This window comes from Triturus cristatus, chromosome 5_2 (genome assembly GCF_964204655.1).
Source record: "Triturus cristatus chromosome 5_2, aTriCri1.1, whole genome shotgun sequence".
Taxonomy (NCBI): Eukaryota; Metazoa; Chordata; class Amphibia; order Caudata; family Salamandridae; genus Triturus; species Triturus cristatus.
The window spans coordinates 1,040,496,876-1,040,521,013 of NC_140588.1; the positions used below are offsets into that span (position 1 = coordinate 1,040,496,876).

The 24,138-nt window shown below is 43.3% G+C and overlaps 1 pseudogene; it reads right to left on the minus strand.

Moving 5' to 3' along the window:
• Window positions 1–4,699: 4,699 nt before the first annotated feature.
• Window positions 4,700–18,749, minus strand: LOC146829635 (prostate stem cell antigen-like; annotated as a pseudogene).
• Between the last annotated feature and the right edge of the window lie 5,389 nt (window positions 18,750–24,138).

Here is a 24,138-nt window from a genome sequence, read left to right on the forward strand (position 1 = left end):
ATCGTAATTCCATGTTTGTAATGTTTTACAACCGAGTACGAGTCGGACGGAGAATACGCTCCGACCGACGGTTCGTACCCGGTTTTTACCGGATCGTAATTGGCACCTTGGTCTATTTTTTTTTTTTTACTTTCCCGAAAATATCTAGGAGTAGAAATAATAACTAAGCCTCCTGGACTTGCAAGCTTTAATGTATTCTCACTCTAACTTCCACTCAAGCACAGAAACATGCAATGTAATAAGAGCACCACTCTTATCGTGCATGACATCAACACACTGCAGACATAAGGCACTCGGCAAATCCGCACGCACACAACCAAGCACAACCGAGTAGCACGCATCAATGTCTTATCAGAGACATGCAACTAGAACACAATACATTTATCGTATGTGGATAGTCTGGAAAAGTGGCATGGACCCAATCCTGCAGGGCCTATGTTGAATATCCTAGGTATGAGAATGCAGGTGATGATTTATAAACGTATCATTCAGGAAGGCGGATTGTTGCTAAATTGAAGCGGGTGAAATACGTTTCAATTTCTTCTGACAAACGTCACTTCATAAGGTGTAAAATTAGCATACATATGTAGAACCGAAAAAGTACATGACATTCACCCACAAGTTAAAAAAACACTGCGGTTCTCGCAGTTCCTACAGAAGCAAAATTAAGTTGTTAACATTTTAGCACAAGATTATCCATTTACAGACATTAAAATGATCTATATTATGCTTTTACATTAAAATATATTCAGAAAAACTACTGTTGTTCTCGTGCTTAGGTTTACTATTCACCGCCAGTGCAGTTAAAGTGCTGAAAAAGAAAATACCGAACATGCTGCATCGTTACGTCGATATTAGACTAAAGCAGGTGCCCCCTGAGCAGCCGACGATGACGTTTCTTGTCTGTCAAACTGAGTCCGGGGTGTGCAGGAAACCCCAGTTTTCAACACACCCATTTTATGTCAAACGTGCCTCACTGTCACATTTGGTTTTTCTGCAAAAGATGTAGGGTTGCGTATGAATTCTTCAGACCTCCAAAAGCAAGCCTGAGCTGTTCTGTGCGGCAGGTAGTGCAACTGGGAGGAAAGTGTTCGGGCAAGCCTCATTTCATTACCAGACCCTGGGATGACACTACAATTCTCAGCTCCGATACTTGACTTCTGACCCTCCTCCTAATCATTGCACACGTTGACTGCTACTTTTAACTTTTCTTGACGGGCAACATCCATCTCTACGACCACAATTCTGGTCACAGATAACACCCCTTGACAATGTGTACTTTGGACTCCCCAAGATCCGAAAATCATAACTCTCTGGCCAACGCAAGTCAACGGGGACATAATATACCTTCCAGAAAAACTCTTGAGTTCTCAATTTTCGCATGTGTTGGGTGGCGGATCCTAGTGGGTGGCTTTACCTACGACAAGTCCTCTCACAAGGAAGAAGTGGTGGGTTACAGTCTCTGGATTACTTCAGATTTAGAAGCTAATCTAAAGTAAACCACAGAGCCCACTGGCACGTAGAAGTCCCGGTCAAAAATGAAATATGCGGCACACCTGAAATATTTCAAATATTAAGAAAAGAAGGTGTGTGCGCTTTACTGTAGGAGGGGTTTCTTCCAACGGCACCGGAACTTAATAACAAGCATTAAAAATGCAATAGGTCTCACCTTTTTTTAAGTTAAAGCCATTTGCTTTGCTATACCATTAGCAAAGCAAATAGCTTCAACTTAATCAAAGGCGAGACCTTTTGTATTTTCAATGCTTGTTGAAGCAGCTACTAAATGCCTCGCAAGAGCAGCGCATGCGCTGACTCTAGCGAGACCTAAAATGCCTGAAAGATCTTCAGACTTAGACGACGGACACCTGTGGCGCAGCAACATTGAAATGGGCCCCATTATTTGCTTCAGCAGTAAAAAACACAACTATATTGGGGGTGTAGTGAGCCTCGCACACTCCGAGCCCCGGTGCCACTGCACATGTTACACTATTGATGATAGTTACGCCCCTGGATGATACTGTACCTCTTCATAACGACGGTTCCCTTAGCTGGTGCCAATCTTTGGGGCTGGGACGCTGCTGTACAAAAGACCTTTTTACTCTCTTCCCGGATAGGCCCACAGTACGCTTCCGGTGACCGGCCTCGCGACTGCTGTTCCTTGTTGCAATTGACGGTTATAAACTGGGACTGAAGTTTAGGAGCTGGGTAAGTGCGTGGAACTTTAGCCCCTGGGATAAGGGTCTGCAGAGGCAGGAGAACAATGCGTCACATGACGCCGCCATTACACACTCCTGCTCCCTGTGACTCATGACTAGAGGTGGCCGTGGGTTCAAAGGGGCTCTCCGTGATTTGCGCAGTCCTTTCTATTGTGATCACGGATATGGCCAGGAGCAAGAGTGATAAATATTTTAGGGTGTGCACCGTTGACTAAATACAGTCAGCCACGTGACTATTTGATGGAAGAAGATGTGTCCTTAGAATTACTTCCCCATTTCTTCAAGTCCTGATGGAATGTTGGATACTTTGCACGCATCCTTTAATTCGTGTGCAAACTCCCATTCGCACTTTTGAAGCCAGCTACATTTAGGATGCAGTAAGAGTACAGGCAGGAAAAGGTTTCTTATCTTTATGGGGTCATGTGTTGGGCCCCATTGATGCCAGCCAATGGAAAAGAGGGGCAGGGCTTAAAGCCCTTTACCGAAAATACCTACAAACGTTAAATCTCGCCAGCGAGACTGCGCATGTGCGCAGCCCACGCTAGCCGAGACCTAAAAACATCAAGAATGCACGAGCGACTGTGTACCCAAAGCAAAGATGAATGGCAACTCTCAGTCATGGAGTTCAGGTTGAGGTAAAGGAGCTCCTTGTTAGCACTGACAGGTAAATGTTAGGACTAATGGCAAGGTTTGAAAAAAATGTGAACGGGAACCAAACAATATGAAAAAGAGGGGATTGGATTAGTGACGCTTTAAGAGATTTGTAGGAGTGGAGGGGGTGAGCAGAACCTAAAAACTGAGAAATACTGTCTCTTTAGGAGGTTTCAATGATAAAGAGAGCTAAGCAGAGCCCTGAGGTAGACAGTTATTGTCTTTTTAAGAGGGTTGTAGGTGTAAGAGGGCTGAGTAGAGTTAGGAGTTAAAGGATTAATGTCACCTTAAGAATTTTCTCAAAGGAGTATGAAGGTTACTGGCAGAGTAACCAGTGCCTAGGAGTCAGTGTTCAGAGTAGAACTGAGAGATAGAGGGTTAGTTAAAGAGAGTTGGAGGAGAAGGAGAGCTCAGCAAAACTCAGACATAGACTGATGCAGAACAGCTCTTTGAAATTACTTAGAGTCTCCTTAAAAGGTTTGTAAGAGCAGGAGACCGGAGCAGAGTCGAGAGATACATGATAAGTATCACTATAAAAGGTTTCAAAGTGCAGGAGAGCTAAGCTGAGCTCAAAGATAGAATGGGTCACTTTGAGACATGGAGGAGTAGGAGGGAGCATCAGAGATCAGTGATAGGTGGGTGATTCATTCATGGCAGAGCAGAGTTCTGAGATGAATTGGTGGATCTTTCAGAGGATTGCAGGATACATAGAGCTCAGCGAGCTCTGATGTATAAGGTTAGTGTTTCTTTAAGAGGTTTCAAGGATCAGTAGAGCTCAAACAAGCTCAAATGTGTAAGGTTAGTGTTTCTTTAGAAGGTTTCTAGGATCTGTAGAGCTCAGCCGAGCTCAGATATATAAGTTTAGTGTTTCTTTAGAAGGTTTCTAGGATCAGCAGAGTTCAGCCGAGCTCAGATGTAGAAGGGCAGTGTTTCTTTGAGAGGTTTCTAGAATCAGTAGAGATTTCTAAGATTTGTAGGGGCAGTAGAGCATGGCCTCAGACATAGATTAGTGTCTCTTCAACACATCTGCATGAGAAAGAGAGCTGAGCATATCACTGAGACAGTAGGTTGTTGCCTTTCCTTATTAATTGAGTAGAACCCAGAGAAACAGGCCCTTTTTTGGTCTCGCAAGACTTTTTGTGAGGGCTCAAAAAAGTGCTACCACTGTAGCCTAGAGCTACAGTGCATGTGCGCGGGCACGCGTGCCTCACTTTCAGGGCTGCACGGCCGCTTTGATGTTTGATCGCGATCGTGATCACTTTCACTTTCGCGGCCGCACGGCCGCTTTGATGCTCTCCGTGAGCCAGTTTTTTTTTCCCAGTTTATTACTTATATGTAGTAATGGTGGCACCCGTGTGCCGCCATTACTACAGAGCAGTAATAAACAGAAACAAGCATTGGCATAGCCAATAGGTCTCGCTTTTGGGACCTTATAAGTATTTAGTTATGCAACTGTTGCATGGCTAAACACTTATAAGGTCCCAAAAGCGAGACCTATTGGCTATGCCAATGCTTGTTTAAGATGACTCTAATATTGCTGTGTTCAGTGGCAATTTACTCATACATATGTGGATTGACACATGCCCCCACATGCTCAGCTCCTAACTGGGGCATGTGTTTCACTATGGAATTGAACAAACATAATCCATGAATAAAGATGCTGCCACATGGGAGAAGGAGCAGCGTACACCTCTTGGATATTGACAAATATCCAGCCGCCTACTACTGGAGGGCTCCACATATATGAAAGCCCCCAGAGGTTCAGCAGTTACCCCATGGTTTAGGTGCCCCGCTTGTAGCCCATCTGAGGTTGTGAAAGGTAAATCCTCACCTCAAAGCACAGCTCTGATCACGAGGGCGCTGATGCCTGCTGCAAGGGAGAGCAGCGTGTAGCTGATCTTCACACTGTTCGCTCCGTTGCACTGGTCACTGGTGCAGCATTAGTAGTAGTTGTCACACCTAGAAAATAGTCCGATCCTGGCGAACAAGCTGACTCACAAGGCTTGGTGATGGATGCAATTCCTGTGAAGAAGTACAAGGATTATTCAAAATGTTCTCAGAGACCCCACCTGGTCTCAGTATTGTAGGGTCAATTAATTGAGAAACATAGGAAGCAGAACGACTCTGAGAACCCATAGGAGACAGTCAGTGCCATATCTTAATCTCTGGTTATCAGACTGATTCTGCTTGGTCTCTAGTGTCACCTTTGTTTCTACATTACTCTGGTGGGTGTTTCCATTTTCAAAACCAGTCATGTTTTAACACTACTGTCCCCGTTCTCTTATAAAAATTCTGTGAGTAGCTGCATCTAATCTCAAAAACACTCTGTACAATCTAAAAAATATGATTTCACACAGTCCTCAGCTGGCTGATACCAAAGGCTTTAACCATGAGCCATGAACAATGATCTAATTGCGAAGCCTGGAATCCTGAGTGTATTCTATTACCTGGGCTCCCACTTCTGAGTCCGTGACCTCTGTGCTCGAATCGGGAGTGTGTCCAATGACTCGGGCCACCCAGGCTCAGGCCTCTAACCGTGGGAGCATTTTGTGACCTCTGTCATTTAACCTGGGGGCATTCTACCACCTGACCTATCCAGCTATCTAAAAGTGTGGCCTCTAACACAGGATGCCTTCTATAAGCTGACCCCTGCCCTCCCCCCAGGCAGCTGCAAGTGTTTCCTGTGAGACTAGGGGTCTTCAATCACCTGAGCCACCAGCCAGCTGATACTGTGACCCCCCAACTCTAGGAGTCTTTTATCAGCTGACTCCGACACTAGCTTATACAGACGCCTCTAACACAGGAAGAGTTCTGTCACCTGAAAGCCAAACAGGCTGTCACTGTGACTTCTAACCAATAAGGTGTTGGCATTTACTTGTGTCTACATATTCCAAGGTATACATAGTTGAGTATTTGACCCTTTCCCATACAGGAAGTGATTCAAACCATTCACAATTGTGAAAACCTTGTCTCTACAATACCCCAAAGGTCTCTTTATCTTTCTGTAGATGAAATATCCAGAATAAGACAGATATTTCAAATAAGGCCTCCAGCATTGGACACACTACCCTAGATGAGAAATCAAGAACTGAACACAATATTTGAAATGAGTTGCCACAAACTAAACACAATATCTGAGATGCCGTCTTATAGGGCAGTACACAGTGGTCTAGACCACATCATGATGCCCTAGCCCTAGCTAGCCTACCAGAAATGAGGGAATGGGGAAATGATGTGACATCAAACGTGCTAAGAAACTGCACCTCATCACATGGGCTGGACACAAGCTCTTCTGACTCTGCCTAGGGGCCTATGTAAACCCTGAGGCACTTGTAAGGCTTAAAAAGAGGGCTGTACCATTCAAGTGAATACATACATAGTATGCACCACCCTAGTCATACTATTTAAAGAACAGAATCCCATTTAAACACTTAAATGCACTTTGAAGAAGTACTCAGACGCAGATATAGATATGCATAAGTGCACATCAGAGAGAACCAAAGCCAATCTTAAATAATACAAACATTTAAGAATCTGCCACATGGTTAAAAAGAAATGCTTGTGTTCTATTAAATTAAAGTTAGTTAGGACCAACCTTAGAAACAAATGATGGGTCCTTTTTTGTGGGGGGAGGTGGGCGATGGGAGTTTACAGGAGGCTATGGTGAAACATAATAGGACCCACTTTAATCCTTGTGCTAATTCATGTCCCTGAATTCAATGGTCATTATTTTCTATAATTGTCTTTCCGATGAGGCAACACATTTTGACTCATAATGGTGTTGGGATCTCCTCAAGACTGTGAAAGGTTTGTGTCATTTAATAGGAAGTTTTTCGTATAGGGATGCAAAAGAGCATGTTTTTATGAGGACCATGTCTAAAGAAGTAAGCAGCAAGGATGTTCTCCCTGAATTCTGCACTATGCCATGCAGTTGAAACTCACACTTGTCTAAGAGCACACCATCGTAGTCTTCAGCTACCGCTTGACACACATACGCACAGCTCACACTCTTCTTAGACTGAGCATTTCACCATCAAAGCTCTGTGAACACACCACTGTGGTGCACACTCACCTCTTACAAATACTCAGCTCACACCCTTCTTCAACTGAGCATTTCCTTACTCATGTAAGAGGTCACATTGCTGTGGCTCTCAAATGTCTCTCAATAAACCTCTATACAGCTCAGACTCTTCTTAGACTGAGCGCTTCCACTCAAAGTCTGTGAGTACACACCACTGTGGTCCTCACTCACTTCTAAATATAGTACTCACTCTAAATACGATCTCAATTCACTGTGGTCCTCAGTTAGCTCTCAACAAATGTAGAAATAGCTCAGACCATTGTTCAGCTGAACACTTCTCATTCACAGTATTAAGCGTATTACCTACATTTCACATCTAAAGGGAAACCCCGTTCACCCTATAATACAAAACCTTTCTACTGACACTTCACATCCTGTTAGCCCTGTACAAATTCTATCCTAGGGAGTGGCCCAAATTAACTCACCTCATTGAGGGCAAATGAAAAGAGGTTCAGGATATGAGCTATAAATCTTTGGCTGGATAACATTTTTAGACAGCACTGACAGTGATAGAATATTAATCAGGAATGTGATTGTCCTATGTTCTGACATCCAGGACATGTTTTTATAGGTCAGGTGCAACGGGTTTTCATATTTACCTTGTCCAAAAAGAAAAGGTGGCCAACCTCTCTGCTGCACAAACCCTTTATCTGCCAATTACAAAACAGATCTGTGAAAGAGGACTTTGGAAACTTCTGAGAGCCCTTCTATAGTAGTGTCATCTACATCTAAACCAAATCCCACAAATCACACCAGGTGAGGTTTGGTCACTTTGCTTTGCTTTCCTAATTTGCAAATCAATATTAATACATTGACAGAAATCAACAATATTTTGATTTCTGATATTGAGGAATCATTTTTATAAATGCAGTACTGGATTTTCAAACAATTCTGCATGTAGTCCACACACCCAAGATGATATCATCAAATGATTTGAAAATGTAGTCTGTTGCATGGATATGAATTTGCCTTGAAAAACATGAAAATAAATACAAGAGGCTTTTTGGCAAAACCGGTACATGGTGGTTCAATAAAACACAGCAGCCGGGAGAGCATTGGCAGAGTAGCGTCTGAAGATAGTCTCAATGTACAGAGGTTTAGGCTGGCTATATGTACAGTTCATCACAAGGGCATATCGCGATGCTAGCCACCTCATACTGCCCCACTGAGAAACTCAAAAGCCATCCCACAAAACCAAAACAGAATTGTGTGAGTAGCATTCTCTCCCATGAGGAGTCAAACCAGCTAGAAATGGTACCATTCCCAGAATCGCATGCAGAGTAGCATGCCCTCTAACCGTAGGTTTGGAGGACTCATTGAGTTCGCTAATAATTAGTGTATTTTGTTTAAACAAGACCATGTCTTGCTTTGCCATCCTTTCAGGCTGATAGAAAGGTTATAGGTGAAGCAAGTAGGTTGGACCCCCAGAAGTCTCCTTAATACTCTGTTTTGCACACCTTGAAGGGGCGTAGGCCCACAGCCAACACCATATGTTAAAATAGGGAGACACTTTCTCTTATAGATCTCCAAAAGGGATCAATGCGTCAAGCGAAACTAAAAGCAAACTCAATAGAACCAGTAAAGTTTCACCTTTCAGTGAAAATGCAAGATCCCCATTTCCCATTCGGATCAAACAATACTCCCAAATAGGCGGATTCAGGGGTGAGGGTCACAGGTTGTCCTTGTAACTTGATGCCCCTCATCTTGGTTTGCCCCTAGGTTACACGTCATCATGAATGTTTTAGAGCAGTTTGTTGCCAGACTCAGAGATCCTATAAATAAAATTAATTAATCAATTTATGTGTTTAAACTGTTGTGCGTTCTGGCCAGCAAAAATGTGTCATCCGCATATAAAAAACACAGAGGCCTTTTTCCAGCTATAGAGGGGGCATCTGTAACTCTGACGGACAAGACAGAACCCAGGTCATTATTATATAATAGGAAGAGCAGCGGTGCCAAAATCCACCCCTTAGGTACCCCATATCCAATTTTTAATTCCTCTGCCCTCTCACCTAAAGGACCATACCTCACTGTTGCAGAGAGATTCTAATGGAAGGCTCCCAAGATCAGGACCAGATTGCCATCGACCCCCAGGTCAGTCGGCATCTCCAAAAACTTGACCTCAGCACACCGTCGAAGGTACTGGACAGGTCCATGAAGGCCGGGTACATGAAGCCCTGCTTAGCAATGGTATACTTGGTTATCAGCAAGTGCAGGTTTAAACATTGCTCCATTGTGCCCAGCCGCTCACAAAGTCTGTACTGCACCTCCGTCCGGATTCCAGTTGCCTCTACCCAGTCCAAAACGCAAACCAGAACCACTAATTGTCAGTAGTGCTTTTTACCAGTGACCGCAATAGTAACATTTCACTGTATTATAATTGCACTGATTTTATGTTGCTTCTAAAAATCATTACTCTCGTAATGTGTATCTAATGAAGTTTGTTTTGTTTTGGTGTCTAAATTAGGAAATAAATCTGCTTTACTTTTATAAACTGGTGTCAGTTTTCTTTCGAGTCGCTTACGTATTGCCCATGTTGGTACTCTGAAATACTTAACAAATGTTTCTCGAGTAAATCCTGACTGCTCTTTCCCACGCTACCAGGACAGAGCTAAGGGTTTATTATTGTGAATCCAAGGACCGTTGTTTGGGGTTTGTGAAAGTATTACATGGTGAGGCCTTACTAGCACCACCACATAATACTCAACCTTCCAACAATCTTTTATCATGTAACTCTATGCCCTGCTTCCATTCAATATGGGAGGGTAAAGTGTGCATCAAACCTTCAGGTTTCCCATGTTACTGCTGCTGATAGTACAGCAACCCACTGAGCTGTTTCATCACCTGACAACAAGCCTAGATCAATATTTCTATGTTAAAGCGGGTTTTTCGTATTGTGTTAACTTGTAAAGTTTTTGGCTAATCTCCATACTTGCTACATAATGTTAGACAAGAACCTATGAGAAACTGCGGGAAATAATATCAAAACACGGCGTTAAAATTATCGCCACTTTAGCGGCAGAAAACTGCTGCTAAAGCGGCGATAATGGGCTTGAAAATATGCCTTTGAGAATTCCCATAGAAGCCCATGTTCTGGTGTGAACATGGACTTCTATTGGAATTCTCTGCGGCATATTACCAAGCACATTATCGCCTCATTAGCGGCAGTTTTCTGCCGCTAAAGTGGCGATATTTTAACGCCGTGCTTGATAATATGCCCCTGCATTGGTTTGTTTTAGCCTGTAGCTGATTACTCATTTTCTACGCATTTGCTGAAGTCTGATTACATGACAACAAAGAGCACAGTCATTCTAGTGTTGCATAGTGTTGTATTCAGCCCCTGAAAGTGAGTGCAAACTAACAGTGTGTTTTGTATTAACTTCCATAGAATCCAGACTGACGGACCGTTGCCCCATTGCATCCCTGGAGAAGTGGGTGCCCGGCTGGACCAGGTGGCAAGGTGTAGCAATGTCTCTCTCTTCCAATCCCCTTTCCCTTTGAAGATACCTCCCGAGACTCCTGTACCACCCAATAGTGTAAAGAGGTGTAGCTGGAAGTCAGGGGAGCATTCATAGCCCCTGCAGACATATTGTCTTTCAGGTGAGTGACCACGACACTCAAGATGTTTCGTCCTTGTTGGACCTTATTTTATTGCTAGGATTTAGGCTCTGCACACTGTGGCTGTGCTGTCCAGGCCCAGTGCATGTGCTCTTTCCCTTTCAGTTGGGTACCAAATGTTGCCTGTTTGAAATTGTCTGACTTACACCCCCACTCACATTATTTAAAAAGATACGCCTTTGCATACAATATTACTTTTTGCAGTAGCACCACATTGAGTATTTACGGATTCACTGGAATCTGTACACAGATGCAAGGCTGAGTTTTGTGGGAAATACCTGAGTGGGGTGGAATGCTTCATCTAAGATCAGCGTTTGCACTGGAGTGGTCAGTCTCCCTTACCTGAGCCAGATGCGTAGACGCTCTTGCAGTAAGTATCTGATCCAGTGGGGCACGTGTAGGACGTCATGCAGTTTGCGTTGGTCGCTGTCCCAGAACATGAGTAACATTCCAAGGCATGACCTGAGGAAGGACAAACAACTGGTAAGAGTTAGATACCATTCATTCATCAGTTCCTCTCACTCTAAGGACAAGAAAGTATCTGTATGTTCCCTCTGAGCCTTTCACAGGCTGTTATTTCTGCTGTGGGTCCTACCTCAGCCTGTATGAATTGCATGTGATAGTAACATGTAAGACACGCATGGTGCTTTCTGTGGTGCTTCTGCTGTGGGCCCTCCGTCAGCCTGTATGAATTGTACATGATATTAACATATAAGAGATGCATGGTGCTTTCTGTGGTACTTCGGCTGTGTGTCTCCCTCAGCCTGTATCGATTGTACATGATATTAACATGGTAGAGACACATTGTGCTTTCTGTGGTTTTTGCTGTGCGTCCTCCCTCAGCCTATATAAATTGTATATGATAGTAACATATAAGAGACACATTTTGCTCTCTGTGGTGCTTATGTATGGTGCTCTCTGTGGTGCTTCTGCTGTGTGTCCTCCTTCAGCCTGTATGAACTGTATGTGATATTAACATACAGGAGATGTATGGTGCTCTCTCTGGTGCTTCTGCTGTGTGTCCTCCTTCAGCCTGTATGAACTGTATGTGATATTAACATACAGGAGATGTATGGTGCTCTCTGTGGTGCTTCTGCTGTGCGTCCTCCTTCAGCCTGTATGAATTGTATGGGCTATTAACATATGGGAGATGTATGGTGCTCTCTGTGGTGCTTCTGCTGTGTGTCCTCCTTCAGCCTGTATAAATTGTATGGGCTATTAACATATGGGAGATGTATGGTGCCCTCTGTGGTGTTTCTGCTGTGGGCCCTTCCTCAGCCTGTATCAATTGTATGTGATATTAACATGTAAGAGATGCATGATCCTCTCTGTGGTGCTTCTGCTGTGGTCCTCTTTGAGCCTGTATGAATTGTATGGGCTATTAACATATGGGAGACGTATGGTGCTCTCTGTGGTGCTTCTGCTGTGGGTCATCCGAACTTGTATGAATGTTATTTGATATAAATATAAGAGCCTGGTGCAGCTTGTCTCGCCACCCCTGCTCTCTGACAAGCTGTGATGCTTCTCCTGGGGGCCTTCTCTGAGACTGCGTTCATTAAAGTTTCACATAGTTAGAAATGTTTGTTCTGAAAAGAATATTATTCGCAATTCCATGATGGGTTTGTGCCTGGTTACTGAATCGCAGTTTTGAAGGGACATATTGCCACCGTTCCTTCCAAGTTTCCTTTCGGTATGAACTGCAGCTGTAGCTTTCAGCCGGAATCACCGATGCAAGCCACTGAAAAGTTGCCACCTCCCAAGTTAGGGTGGAAACCTATGTTAAGTAAATTAGGCTTTTTTTACAAACATAGTTTTTTTTATTTAATAGCAGTCACAGGCAGGTTGGTCTGATGACCCTTACAGACCACTTCCCTGTGCTGTGAGTTGCAATTTGCAAGCTCTCTAACAAATACTAATTGGGTAGGACTGAGTATGACCCACAAGGAATGGAATTTTGAAAGCCAATCAATAGTATGAAACCTGTTCACACAGATAAAGTTTGAAATGTTAGATTTGAAAAACAGAAGTCTGAAAACTTTCATTTTGATAAATGCTAGTATTTTAACAAAGGTTTGCAATGTAGTTTGAACAGTGTCGTTTAAAATGTACTCTATCTTTTGAAATGGAAGCTGTCCCGGTACTAGCTGGACTTCTTGTATTGATGTGGGAGGTTCGAGGACTCAAGAACAATAGAAGGAATGGAACGAAAAGAAAATATTATTGGGGTACTGTACATCACAAATGAAAGCAGCTGTCATTTTTATTAATTTCTTTATTTATCATTTGTTTGTTATACTTTACTTTATAAAGTTTTGCATAGAAAGAACATGGCCCAAATGCACTGTAGTGTTTTAGATGTTTTTATATAATTGATTTAATTTGAGACATGGGGAGCGAGGCACCCTCTATGAACTGTTAAGGGTCCAAGTGCATCAAACTCAAGGTTCCGCTGGCGCAGGTGGATCTGACCTCAAAACCGTCACCCATTGGCCCATCCAACATAATTCTCAGGAGTCACAGAGTTGGACAGGATGCCATATTAGAGATGGCCTCCCTATGCTGATTTTCCCTGTCCAGGTTCTCCAGTATGAGGCACATTGGGTCCACTTACAAATAATCATCAGTGGGCCAACCTTGCAGGGGGTACCCTCTTGGGCATCACAGCTGGCAGTTTAGAATTTCTTAGAAATCAACCCCTGCTTTGATTCTGAGAAATAAAAATAAATATAACACACAAAGAGGAGCGAGAAGTGAATAAAAGGTGGCACATGCTCTGTGAAAATGCTGCCCTCACTCACAAAATAGTGACATGCTTCATCATTGGGCTTACTTACACTACACCCCTGTGCAGACCAATGCCTGGGGTGGAGCAAAAGGAAGGGGAAGACAATACACACATAAAAAAGAAATTATATCTCAATATGCATTGTAATCACCGAAAGAAAAGTGCAGCAAAGGTATAAAACTAGCTTGGTGGAGTCTCTGTGCAACAATTTATTCCTGGGCCCACCGTTTAGGTCTGAAAACATGAAGGATGGTGGTGAAAGGAGAAATTAAAGAGTCCCTTCACCCCTCCTTACTGTTTAAGTGTCGACATGTTTCAGCCGTGCTAAAAGTGCCCACACTGTTGGATCACACCGGCATTTTTCAGGACCAATCAGTTCCCAAGTATTATATTTACCCTCTGTACCACAGTAGGTTATATTTGGAATCTGTAATTTCCAAGAGGAGGGTATCCCCAAGCAACATACATTTGTTTATCTGTAGGGGAAAGCACAGACACATAGGTGTAGGATTAGTCATGCTGAGGTAGCTCGTGTGATTTTGTTCAGACATTCATGGTTCCCTCTCATAGGATTCCACACGCGACATTTTCTAAATACCACTTAGCTATATACCATAAACCAAACGGTTTATCATGAATATCAATATGTCCAAAAATTTGAACGTGCCATATAGTAATGGGATATTTTATCTGTAGACTTACACAGAGAATCATACTTTGTTGGAGCGAAGTTTAATGTGCCATCGTTGGGCACAAACATGCTGTGCAGCGAAAAAACAACTCACCGAGTTTCATCAAATGCAATGATTAAAATGGCGAGTTAATGAGAGAGACCCCCTGTTGTCACACTCTGGGAGACAAATGGAGACATAGATGAGGTTAAATGGTAGCATGTGCTCTTGTGATGATAAGCGGGACACCGACTTGTGTAGCCCAGCAAATCTTGGTTGGAACAATTTAAAAACAATTAAGATAAGAGTCTATACGAGGCTCTCATGGATGGTAAAACAGCTTCTCATTGATTCGTCTAACTAAAATAGGGGCCGTGGTGTGTCCCTTCCGCTCTTCTAACCACTTGTTTAGTCTTTTAAAGTCACAGCATCAGTGAGAAGAGACCACAAAGAGAAGGATAGATGGCTCAACTGGCTCCACCTGTTTTACCTCTGAAGATGGCAGAAAACGGAAGCGGTCGGCAAACCCATCACCAAACTTCCAACATTTAATTTCAGGCTGTTTTGCTTCATCCACCTCTCTATTCCTCCATGCAGCCATTAATCCGGTCCCTACAAGTTTTTGTTTCTCCGTCCGCAGCCTCAGTAGATCTAGATAGCGCCAGGACACCTCCGGGTAATCCATGCGCCCTATAAATGTCATTATCATTATCATCATTAAATCTAACAACTGTTTTATAAAGGTCACTGGAGATTGATACAACGAATTGTGTCATTGGCATATGAAACCAAGGAGAAGCCAAAGGATCTCATCAGACTAGCAAGGATTGTAACTTAATTGTTAATAAGAGTCGGGCTGAGCGATGGTCCCTGTGGGACACCACAAGGCAGGGAGCAGGGGGTGGAAATGAATCAGTTAAGAAGTACTGCTTGTTCTCTGCCTGTAAGGAATGCTCTGAGTGTAGCCAGCGGGGTGTCCTTTATTCCTATGCTCTTTAGGTGATTTAGGAGTACTTTGGGATTTACTGTGTTGAAAGCAGGTGATAAGTCAAGGAGGATAAGGGTAGCTTTTCCTCCTTGATGAATGCAGGCTCTGAAGGTCAGATGTATCTAGGCTTGTACCGGTATTCGCGAAATCGGCCCGTTTGTGAATGGTAAAAAGCCTTTTGGGATATATCATCCCAAAAGGCATTCGCATAATAGGTAACTGCAATTTTTGTAATTACCAATTTTGTGAATGCAGGTAGGGAATCACAATTTGCGATTCCCTAAATGCAATGCAAGACACATTCTCAAAATGCGACTTTGCATTCAAGAATCGTAAATTACCACTAACTTGCATTTTTTCCAAGTGCCATGTGGAGCATACACATGACCTTAGTGCATGTGTGTGTGCCACATGTACACACATGACAATTGTGGGGGTGCATTAGTGTGGCCTTTTGGCCCCCTATCACCCTTGGAATTACATTTGCAATTTGTGATTACCAATTTGGTAATCGCAAATTGAAAATGCCTTCTCATTCATTCCTATGGGCCTCCATTAATTAAGTGGGACAAGATACTCAGGGGCTTATTTATTAGAGCCCCACATAGTTTTTGCACCACTTAAAGTAGTACATGCTTCACGCAGGGCTCTCATTTCGATTTCTGAAGCCAAAAAAAATCACACTCCATGGCTTTGAGTGGCCTCATAATTCATGAATAAGGCGGCGCAGCGCAAATCGCCGCGTCGCCTTACTCTGCACCTGACAGGCATATCATGGGTGGTGCAATGGGTTTTTCCATGCAACACCCATGGAATTTGATGCTGTCTCAGATTTACATAATGATGTAAACCTGTGGAAGTGCTAAATCCAAACGCTTTCCGAAGTGAGGCACAATGAGGTGAAATCTGCTTATTTCTCCTCGGTTTATCCTCTTTCTATGTGTGCTGCATTCTGAAAATGCCTCTTAGGATTGCTTTTGTGCATGCAATGGAGGCAACCTTTCACCATGGTGCAAGGGTGCTTACATTGATGCTAGGCTGCCAAAATAGTGCCAGCGCAGGGAGATTTGGTTGGGTATTTCTGAGTGCAAGACAAGGAACGACTTGGTGGGGCGAGAGTGTGGGTATTAACTTCAGCCTCAGCTACCGAGGCCCCCTCCAGTGCGATAATCAAGGATAATCAAGGATGTGAGGCCTCAATGTGGCTACACTGTCCACTGGAAGACGAGTTTCTATTGCTAACTTTTGAACCCCCTGATTCATTCATAATCTACAGTCATCCCTTCTACTAAAGTGATAATGTACATGTTTGTTTATTAATAAAAATAAATGTAAGAATGTGCATGAGTATTTAATTGATAGATTTTCTAAAAATAAACTCTTAATTATGAAAAGAATAAAAAACAATTAGTGAATCATAATGGGTCAGAATCTAACCTACTTCATTATTATTAATGGGTTTGGTCCAAATTACAACTCACTATGTCCCCCATGTCTGTGACTGCATTTCAATAAAGTACTTTTTATAAAATATAGCCTGTTTTCCTTAAAGGACTCCAGGTTGCGTTTAAAAAGATACGTTTTTTAATTTTTTTATTCAGGAGTTTGTAGTGGTGTCAATGGTCCCAGACAAACTTTTTTTTAACATTCACAAAGTGGGGTGCGGGGATCCCCTTCTGTTTTGGGAGTGGGTATGGGTCATTAATGTTTCAATGATTTACAACTGCTAATTGAGTCTTAAATCACTGTTGCGTATGGTCAAACACTTGTTTTATAAGGTACACATTTCAAACCTTTCACCTCAATTGATATGATGTTAAGCTGGAAGAGTGTTGTTAGGTTGGCACTTCCTGTAACAATTGCCCAATTTTACCACAGCCTTTCTTTCCTGTAAAGCACTGGACCAGCAGGGGTTGAACTAGCCCTTGGTGTTCTGCTCCACCTAATCTCTAAGAAGTATCTCAATGTCTTCAACTGGCATTGCCTCGCCCTGATCCATAAAGGCCTCACCACAGCACCACACATTCTATCTTTGTCCCTGCTCTTGTGTCCCCTTATCCTAAGCCAAGTGTATGCTTCAACACTAATGAGCCCCATCTACTTCCAAAAATGGCAGAAGAAAAACTCCTTCGAACTCCTGACCATAGGGCACACCAGTCTAGACTCCCCACTCTGGCTCTGCCAAAGCCCTATCAACTCCTTGATCCTTACTTTACATGAGTAATGTTCTTTTCAATCCTGACATGACAGTGCTGCACATGCACAGACCCACTCTTTTCCAAGAAGGATGAATATCAGAGCAGAAGAGGACCCTGCTTAAACTCCTCACCTTGGTCTTCATCGCCACACATGGCTTGTTACTTCTCTACCACACAAGCAAATTCAATATTTAGTGTGGAAGCCTGATGCCCACTAGTCACATCCCAATATTTGTGTGATGCATCCTTTCTGGTTTCACCCTCTGACAGACCTTTAATTACTCTAAATATTAAATTCCTCCTTCCCTTTATTTTTTTAAGCCTCCTTCACACTTGAGTAAAGAGGAAAAGAGCTGTTTACATCACAGGCTGAGCGACCTCATAGTGATGGGTTCTACTCAAAACTCACTAACAGAGCTAAAGTTGACAAGTCATGCACAGACCCTGCCCTCATACACTATATCTAAATGTGACCAGTCATGCACAACCCACACATGTGCATCTACTGGTGAACAGTCATTCACAGCCTCACTCAGGTGGATCTAAAGATGATCAGGCAAGTGCAACCCCACACAAGTACTTGATCAGTCATGTGCATCCCCCCAACAGTTAGCTATGCAAATGACCATGTCTGCACAGTCCATTCAGGTAGATCTAAAGATGCCCAGTCATACACAGACCCACACAGGAATATTCAAAGATAACCAGTCATGCACAGCCCCCCTCACAGTTAGATCTGCAAATGACAATGTATGTACAGCCCATACAGGTAGATCTAAAGACGACCAATCATACACAGCCCCACACAAGTGCATCTAAATGTGACTAGTCATGCACAACCCCCTGTGCAGTTAGATCTACAAGTGATCGTGCATGTACAGCCCCCATATGTAGATCTAAAGATGACCAGCCATGCACAGCCCCACACAGGTACATCTAAAGATGATCAGGCATATATAGCTCACATAGGTAGATCTAAAGATGACAACTCATACACAGCCCCATACAGGTAGATCCAAAGATGATCATGCATGCACAGCACCATTCATGCAGATCCAAAGCTGACTAGGCATTCCCTGCCCCATACATGTAGATCCAAAGGTGACCAGGCATATACAGCCTAACATAGAAATAGCAAAATATGGCCTGTGATGAACAGCCTCTCACAGGTAGATTTAGAAATGACTAGTTATTCACAGCTTTCCAGGCACATTCAGAAGTAATCAGTCATACACAGCCCCGTTCAGCAATACCCAAAGGTGATCAGACACGTAAAGCCCCACACAGGTAGACTGAAAGATGAGCAAGCACGAACAGCCTCACACAGGTAGATTTAAAGATGCCTAGGTGTACACAGTTTACTCTACACAGGTAGATTCAGATGTAACCAGCCATGCACAGTCTCAAACAAGAAGATCTACAGGTGACCAGGTATTTAACGCCACACACAGGTTTAAATCCATAATGTGTCATTTATTGAAAGTCTTACCTGTGCCAACAAGGAGGGCAGCAGCCAGAAGACACCCCAAGACAGCATTCATGGTTTCAAAGTGATGGAGCAGTGAATGGGAAGAAAGGGTGCTGGATGTCTGTGTGTCACCTGTACTTGATGTTTCTGTGTGATGCCTCTTTGTGATATCAGTATGTGAGTTCTGTGTGCAATGTCTGTGTATCAGTTTCATATGTGATATCTATGTTTCATATGGTGCCTCTGCCTGATGTAGATCTGTGCTGCCTTTATATAGCATCACAGTGTTGTGTAAATGTAGTTCTTGACAACGGATGTTCACAAAACATACGTGTTTCTTACTTTGACACTATTGTTCACATTTTCAAACATATGGTCCCACATAGACAATGTCTTATCTTACAAAACGCCATTACAAAAGGCACATTTCTTCTTTACTGTCATACCACCTCTGTGTACCAAAAAAACTCAGGCACACAAAGCAGGTGTGGGAGTACAATATCATGTCAAGGAAATGCTGTTCCACTCATATTTCTGCTTATCTTTAACAAAGACGGAGATATTAAGGCCTGTAATTAAGTAAAGATTCACATTTCCAGTTAGTAGGTAGCTATGGGTACAAGCACGAGTCGTTAGAAACATTTTGTGCACATGCACCTGGGCTCTTGCTTTTGGTGATGAAGTGGATAGGATGATGAGTTTCCGTTCACCACTCTTGCTGGGGGTTTTGAAAAGTTTCAGCGTTCCTTCCATCGTCTTCTTGTGTTTGCTTTGTTCACCCTAAATTGGCCGGGTATGCCCAGACATGGGTCCCTTGCTCACTTTGCCACTGGATTGAAGCAGGCCTGGCAGATGAGGGGTGTTACCCTGACACCAGTCCTAAGATGCTTTACTGCCAGTCCAGGGAAAAACTGGCTTGCCAGTTCAGGCTGGACTGTTCCCATGACGAACAGAGTGAAGTCTGATTTGCATATGGCGGGGTCTGAACTGGGCTGGCAAAGTGAGCTAAAGAATCATGATGGATTAAACCCAGATCTAACAGTGACTGAGGGTGAGTGTCTGAAAAGTTTCAGCACTCTGCCTATTATCTCTTTGTATTTGCTTTGTTCACCCTAAGTTGGCAGGGTATGCCCAGATATGAGTCCCTTGCTCACTTTGCCACTGTGTTCAAGCTAGCCTGGTTAATGAGGGGTGTTACCCCGAAACCAGTCCCAGGATGCTTGCTTCCGGTCCAGGGAAGACCTGGCTTGACGGTTCCGGCTGGACTGTTTCCATGACGAACAGGGGTGGCAAAGTGAGCTAGAGAACGATAATGGATTCAACCCAGATCTAAAAGTGACTGGTGCTAAGTGACTGAAAAGTTTCAGCTCACCATCCATCATCTCCTTGTATTTGCTATCCATCCATCCATCCATCCATCCATCCATCCATCTATCCATCCTACTGGTCCCCAATAGGTAGTTTTAGTTAGAACCAGTGTTTCTATAGGAAATGTGTTTTTTGTCTTGCCAATAACATTGGAGCACTCGAGGAATCTCCACAAACTCTTCACAAAACAAAAGTTCAGCTGCAGCGTTCAAAGTTTCGGGGTGAGCCATCAAGGAGGGGCCAAGAAAAAAAGGGGGGTCCCAAAATGCATTTTCCCAATATTAAGTCTATAGGGATTTTTCATTTTTTAACACGACTACAGCTGGAACTGCTGAACAGAATGAAACCAAATTTGGCAGAAAGCTAGAGGTTGGTCCAGAAAGTGTGTTTTTTGTGAATTGGTGTAAATCCGTTCAATAGTTATTGAGATATATATATTTTAAAAATAGAGCAACTGGTGACGCGACTCCTTGCAGTGGGTTCGCGAACCTACTAAAATTTGATTGGCTGTCAACACTTCAACCAGGATGTGTTGGCAGCCATCTTGGGACTTGGCTAGAACACATGTACTGCGAAGATTCACCAAGGTATATGCAGTCCTACATACCCATGTTCCCAATTATACATTCACTATGCTATCCAGACTTCAATATGATAGAGCTATATAGGTCAATGTTCATATTTTAAAGTTGTACACAATACATAAACTGATCTTCTACCACATATAAGTCAGCACTGAAGTTGGCTGTACCTACGCCTTAGGGCAGGCTGGTATGTGTTTAAAGGTAACAGATGTACTCTGAAGATTGACTGAGCTATATGGACTCATTCAAACTCATATGCCCTATTAAACATCCAGTTTGCTAACCAGAGTTTATTCTGGCATGGTAGGAAAGCAGACAGGCACTAAAACTCCAACAGACATAGTGACAGAAGCTTATAGAGATTCACTGATGCAGACAGGCAAAAGTGATATCTATGTAGTGCTAATGAAGACAGTTGCACACACACCTAAACAACCTAATAATCACTAACACATCTAGGTCCATTACAGACACAATTAGATAACCTTAGAGGTTATGAAGAGAATCTCTGATTTACTGACAAAGTTACATGCACATGGAATGAGAGCCCCAGATATAACTGACACATTAATTCAGATATCTGCTAAAGAACTGATACTTTCAAGACTAACATGTACAAAAGTAGCCCTTGCATCATGTTTTGGTCCTTGTACAGTTTAAAGTCTGGGTGCAGTTTTACTTGTGTCAGGGATCTTGCTGGGGGTAGTGTTTCAGGGTTTAGGGCAGTGGTGTTCGGGCAGTGTAGGGGGTCTTGCTGGGGGTGATTTTTCAGGGTTTAGGGCAGTGGTGTTCGGGCAGTGTAGGGGTCATGTGTGGGGTGGTGTTTCAGGGTTTAGGGCAGTGCAGTGGTTTTCGGGCAGTGTAGGGGGTCGTGTGGGGTTGGTGTTTCAGGGTTTAGGGCAGTGCAATGGTGTTTGTGTAGTGGGCAGCGCATGCGCTGCATCGCTAGGCGAGACCTAAAAAGCATTGCACCAAGATGGCTGTCAACACTTCCTGGATTGAAGTGTTGGCAGCCAATTAGAGCCAAGCTTGTGCTTGTGTAGTTAGGTCCCGCCCAGATATATAAGGATTTGTATCCTTTAATATCTCGAAAACTACTGAACGGATTTACACCATTTAAAAAAAAGGTCGCTTTATGAACCAAGCACTACCTTTTTGCCAAATTTGGTGTAATTCCGTTCAACAGTTTCAGCTGTAACCTTGTCTAAAGTTTCCTATGGGAAATTGATTTTTTGACCTCCTTTTTTTGAACTTCTCAGGAACTACTGAACGGATTTACATCATTTAAAAAATAAAGGTCTCTTTCTGAACCAAGGGCTACCTTTTTACCAGATTTATATCCTTTAATATCTCGAAAACTACTGAACGGATTTACACCATTTAAAAAAAAGGTCGCTTTATGAACCAAGCACTACATTTTGCCAAATTTGGTGTAATTCCGTTCAACAGTTTCAGCTGTAACCTTGTCTAAAGTTTCCTATGGGAAATTGATTTTTTGACCTCCTTTTTTTGAATTTCTCAGGAACTACTGAATGGATTTACATCATTTTTAAAAAAAAGGTCTCTTTCTGAACCAAGGGCTGCCTTTTTACCAAATTTGGTAAATTCCGTTCTAGAGTTCGGGCTGTAGTCGTGTCTAAAGTTTCCTATGGGAAGTGAAATGGAGAAAACATGTTTTGGGACCCCATTTTTTCTCAGCCCCCACTTGGCAAATCACCCCGAAACTTTCAGGATAGGAGCTGACCGGAGCGGGCCATAAGTTTTGAAAATTTCGCGAAGATTTGTCAACCGGCGCCAAAATTATTGGGAAAAGAAAAAACGCTTTTCCTATGGAAACTAGGTCCTAACTACAGCTATCTACTGGCGACTGCCAGTAGGCCAGTAGATAGATAGGTGTATATATATATATATATATATATATATATGTATGTATATATATATATATATATATATATATATATATATATATATATATATATATATATATATATATATATATATATATATATATATATATATATACCACCAATCCCGCTTTGTGGATAAAAACGGGTCTGACACATGCTTGGGTTGCAATTCAGAAATTTAATGCCGCCATACAGCACTTTTTCAGTAACGCGATGTCCTCTCTCACAGCTCCTGGCAGACGCGTTTCGGCGGATGCCTTCATCAATGCCGGTTGTATGCTGGAAAGTACAAAAATGAAAGAATTTCGCGGGCAGTTCATTTAAAAAGCCAGGTGAGTAATCCCATTGGACCATAGATGTTATCATAGAAAGAGGACAAGGAAAGTTCCGTAAGTAAGTACTTTTCCCCTCTCTGAGTCCCAGGTTCCTCAAGTGCACCAATCACGCTTCAGGAGTAATGGACACTGGAATCGCGAGCCAGGTTCAGTAACCCGCTTGTGCATCCATTTGTGCACTGACCAAGTCAGCCCTCGAGCGCCATGCTCCTTGTAAGTTGCGCGATTCATGGCGGATTGCATCGCCGAAGTGCAACTCATCAACAGTCCATCTGTTGCTCTTTCCCCAGTGCCTACACCAATATCTAGGCTGGGGGGGCGCCGCATTGTGCAGTTCATGCACGGAGTCCACTGGGTTGCCGGCGATATGCGGAGCACCAAACCAAGAGGCGTGTCAGTTAAAGCGGAGCCGACCTCCGCCTCAAACATACCACCAATCCCGCTTTGTGGATAAAAACGGGTCTGACACATGCTTGGGTTGCAATTCAGAAATTTAATGCCGCCATACAGCACTTTTTCAGTAACGCGATGTCCTCTCTCACAGCTCCTGGCAGACGCGTTTCGGCGGATGCCTTCATCAATGCCGGTTGTATGCTGGAAAGTACAAAAATGAAAGACTTTCGCGGGCAGTTCATTTAAAAAGCCAGGTGAGTAATCCCATTGGACCATAGATGTTATCATAGAAAGAGGACAAGGAAAGTTCCGTAAGTAAGTACTTTTCCCCTCTCTGAGTCCCAGGTTCCTCAAGTGCACCAATCACGCTTCAGGAGTAATGGACACTGGAATCGCGAGCCAGGTTTAGTAACCCGCTCGTGCATCCATTTGTGCACTGACCAAGTCAGCCCTCGAGCGCCATGCTCCTTGTAAGTTGCGCGATTCATGGCGGATTGCATCGCCGAAGTGCAACTCATCAACAGTCCATCTGTTGCTCTTTCCCCAGTGCCTACACCAATATCTAGGCTGGGGGGGCGCCGCATTGTGCAGTTCATGCACGGAGTCCACTGGGTTGCCGGCGATATGCGGAGCACCAAACCAAGAGGCGTGTCAGTTAAAGCGGAGCCGACCTCCGCCTCAAACATACCACCAATCCCGCTTTGTGGATAAAAACGGGTCTGACACATGCTTGGGTTGCAATTCAGAAATTTAATGCGGCCATACAGCACTTTTTCAGTAACGCGATGTCCTCTCTCACAGCTCCTGGCAGACGCGTTTCGGCGGATGCCTTCATCAATGCCGGTTGTATGCTGGAAAGTACAAAAATGAAAGAC